We start from the raw sequence: 4,247 nt of genomic DNA, 5'->3' as shown, positions 1-4,247 counted from the left end.
AGTGGAACAACTTTGCTCACAAGAAGAGAGAACAAGGAAGTATGATAGCAGAAGTTATAAATGTTTCTCATTCAACTACGAGGTAATTTTTTGTTTTTCCCAGTAGGATCCATTGGGTTTCACCAACTATATACACATACTATTTGGTCAATAAAGTTGAAATTCTAATAAATATAGAAAAAGGTAGTGTTTTTATTAAAAATAAAGTTAATTCTCCTTTACTTCATCAGCAAAATTAGGTTTTACTTCAACAAAATGACAAACCTTTGGTCAGAGCTCAGCCGATAACCCGGTGACCCGGCTCCAGTGTACGGTTTCCATCCATGTCTTGTGAAACCATGGTTGTGCCTTTGGCTGTCTTTCATTACGTCTTGCGGGTGGAAGAGGCAGGCGCAGGCGCAGCGCGTGGTGTGCTGATGACCAGGACAACGGGCTTCAGCCAAGAGGGGAAAGAAGTGGCTTGGTAAAAAAAAAATATAGAAGTTTCTCCGACCTCTTTGCAAGAGGCAGTGGAGACACCATGCGTGAAGGGAAGCCAAGTTATGGACTTATCGAAGGAGAAGGAGTGAGGTATATCGGCAGCTTCTGATTTCTTCTGCTGCCTAAGCCAAAGAGTGAGCGGTTCAGGAACCATTTACAAAGCTTGCGTGACTTACTGGACTGCTGAGTCCAGGATGAGGTGACTCGTGTGTCTGGGAAAAGATGTTCCTGAGCTACAGAAGAGGCGTCGGGTGAGTTGGGGAGATGGCGGAGGAGCGGGGCTATGGCAGGGCTGTGATAAATGAGTTCCAAGACGGGAGCGGGAGCTCCAGGAACATGTGAGGGTCTGCAGCTATGGAGCCTTCGCTCTGCAAGAATTGGTACCAGATGACTCAGCCGTACAAATCCGATGCAGATCACACTATGGACATGTGACTGCTTCTACCAAATTAGATACAGCACATGATGCGAGCTTGCGCCAGCTCCACTCAGGCTGTTGAAAGACCGACAATAAGGATGAATAGACCTAAAGACAGCGTGGGGCAGTCAACCACCACCTATTCCAGCAGAGACCTTCTCCCCAGACTTTACCCCTCCAAAATGGTGGACAAGCTTCAACCTGTGACGGTAGGATACACTAGATCGGTGCTTTGCATCGCAGGGCCACGACGTTTCAGCAGCGGGGAACTTGAAGCCCGATGAGCTGTGTGCCAGTGCCGCACCACGTGCTGGCAGAGGAGGACACGCAGCGCCGTCCCACAGCGGAGGGGCTCTGCTCTAGCAGCTGGGAAGAGAAGGGAGGGCGGGTAATTGCTAGCTGAGACTGAAGACAGCAGATGACGTTGAAAAATCTGACTTTCTCCTGGGCCTGCTGTAGAAAATAGGTCTAAAATGCAGGCTATACTCTTTGCAGCGTCCCTGGGACTCTGATTTGCAAAACTCTGAAGAAAACCAAACCAACAACCAAAAAACCCCAGTCAGTATCCCAGACCCCAAACCCAAACTTTCTGGCTAGTTCATTCAAGGCTATTTTTCATTCTACTTATCACTGCCACCAACATTTTGCTTAGTCTTGAAGAAAACGTCGTCATTCTGCAGTCAGATGTTTTTACATGTGCATCCATCATCGCCTGATACATCCTGACCTTAGTTAAAACTTATGTTTTCTAAATTGTACTTTTATGTTGAGCAAGCCCTTAGGCTACGCTGTTAAAAGTTTACATTGAAAAATCATTTGTAATTGGTTTGTTTGAGTTATGCCTGTTGCAAAGTCATCAGAAAGGGCAGTATTAATTAGCAATGGCTTACATATAGTCTAGACAATAAAAAAAGTAAATCGTTTTACCTTTTTAAAAAGCTTTCAGTATTTACCAGTTCTAACAAATGATTCTGATATAAATTACATTTAAGAAAAAAAAAAACGCAGTATGATTTACGACAAAGCTTCTCCATTTGAATAATTTATTTTTCCTTGAAATATGTTCATGATATACACACATTGCTCAAATAAAAATATGTTTATTGTGAAATTGAGACAACCAACAAAAAAATCTTAATTAATTCCATTTGCTGTGCAATAGCTGGGTTGGAGGATTAAACAATAAATTTCAGTTTATTGCATAACGTCCTAAGTTTCACTGTAAAAGATTTGTTTTCATTCCGGGTATGTAATGATGGCAATTGCACAGAATGTTTAAATAGCGCGCACAACAAAAAACTTTCCAGAGATCTAGCGAACCCTTAGCTGCACATATTGTTTCAGCAAAATTACGGAGGCAGTTGATCTGGGTTAGACACTGAAGGATTGAGCCTTTATTTCCAAACATCCTCTCTAAGTGCCTGACATAGCTTTGCAAAGTCTTATTAAACGCGTATCAATGAATCACGGGAGTTGATTTTTTTTTTTATTTATTCACCACGTCACTGGGAAGAGGCATAGGAGTTTGGGATCACGACACTTTGCAGCAGATGATGTTATTTTAGTTCATAATTGGCGGTGACAAAGCCACAAAACAGTAATAGTGCCTGGGTAAAGCCAAAAAAAATATAATAGCAGTCAGAGAATTTATCTTACATCTACCTTCATTTGGAAACAGATTGCTTCGTCATCCTTGAGGAGACTGACAACAGATCACAACTTCTGCATCGGTTTGGATCATAACTCGCTTTCTGCCCCGGACCACATATGTTGCAGTTTATCCTGCCGCCACCTGATACCACGGGGGTCAGCGTGGCGGGGGCGAGGAGGAAGAACTGACAGTGCAAAAATGACTGCAAGCAAAAGGCAGGCTTCGGGGCTGATTCTGATCTCAGAGCAACCAAAGATCAGCATGTATTTAAACAGATACGGTTACTTTAAATAAATGTACAGTAGCAAAAATTCCAGGAAACCCTAAGGCAAACTGGAAAAAATAATCTGCTCTGTTTCCTTGTAGTTCTTTCCTATTTTGTACTGGAAAAAAAGAAGTGGGGGGGGGGGGTGTTCTCAATGCAGACAACAGCTGAAATGAGGGAAGGAGGGGAGACGACTTGCTTCTACCCCAGGGCTTCGCTCAGCCCGAAGTCAACCACTAACTCAGGAGACATTCCCGTCTTTCACCTCTCCCATTTTTCACTGACAAAGGCAACAAACTGTAGGCAAACAAGGACAAGAAATACAAAGCCCCATCCCTGAGCTGTTTCTCGATCCCTTTCCTATGCTTACCTCCCATTTTCTGTTCTTCTTTCACAGGCCCATCCTTTCCCAACAGCTCCAGGCACACGTTTTTGAAGTAAATGAAGCTGATTGAGATCTTGCTGACCCAGGTTAAATACAGAATTCATGTCATGGAAGCCAGAGGAGCTGTATCAATATCAAACCGGTGCGAGAAAAAGTAGAATCAGACCCAGTGGTATAAAGGTATGGAAGCATATATGTCCCAGTCGCCTTTTATTCACATCGGTTTAACATTAATGAGGTGCCATTGGCTTCAGCGGAAAGGTTCCTGACTTACAGAAGCAGCAGTAATCGGAGATGCCAGCGGCGCATGTGTTGTTTGGCACGGCTCTCCCGGGCAGCGCAGGGGCAGAAACGCCCGGAATGCCTTTCCCTGCCCGGCTCTGCCCCCAGCCCTCTCCCCGCTCCCGGCTGAGGTTATTCTCGCCCACCTGCTCTGGCGAGAAGCTCCCGCACGCGTGCTTGGCGTCGAGCACGGCCACGGAGGTTCTCTCCATCCTTTGGCACCGCATTCGGGTACGTGGCCGAGGAGCGGTGGGCCGGCTCGGTGGCACAGCCCCCGTTTCCCCGCACGGCACGTTTCCCTGGGCGGCAGCCTCGAGTGCCTGTTTGTACCCGGCCCTGCTGCCACGTTAAAGAGCGGCTACCACAGGCGGCGGGAAAGAAATATTTTACAGGTTTGTAATTCATTAAAGCACTGGACGTGTTCCAATACGAATCTACAGTCGGGTAGGAAAGGAGGGAGACGTGTTCAGACTGTGGTCTACAGCAGCACAGCGGTAGAATTTGGGAGCAGTTCTACTGATTAAAACTCTACTTTCTGGGTGTTCTGCCCGTGCCAAGAGACTCAAGCACATAAACCCAAGGTAATGCCCTTTCGCTTGCATGATTCAGGCTTGTGTCATTTCAAGTTTTAACGGCAGATTTTGAAAGGGTCATTTCAACCATGCCTTATTAGACAAACACTCGTGAAACAAAAAAATTCCAGCGTAGCACAAACAACAAAATTACCTTAGATCTTCTCGGGTGTGGTTCTTTGGTGCCTTATACT

At 45.4% G+C, this 4,247-nt stretch overlaps 1 long non-coding RNA gene across 1 annotated transcript; it reads right to left on the bottom strand.

The window, feature by feature from the left end:
- Nucleotides 1-302: 302 nt before the first annotated feature.
- On the bottom strand, nucleotides 303-3,783 carry LOC129212257 (uncharacterized). Its single transcript, XR_008579125.1, has 3 exons — nucleotides 3,628-3,783; nucleotides 3,185-3,322; nucleotides 303-1,264 (listed from the first exon to the last, which is right to left on the bottom strand). It is a non-coding gene; the product is annotated as an uncharacterized LOC129212257 (long non-coding RNA).
- Between the last annotated feature and the right edge of the window lie 464 nt (nucleotides 3,784-4,247).

The sequence above is a fragment of the Grus americana genome, chromosome 13, assembly GCF_028858705.1.
Source record: "Grus americana isolate bGruAme1 chromosome 13, bGruAme1.mat, whole genome shotgun sequence".
Classification (NCBI taxonomy): Eukaryota; Metazoa; Chordata; class Aves; order Gruiformes; family Gruidae; genus Grus; species Grus americana.
This window is presented reverse-complemented; position numbering and strand designations above follow the sequence as displayed.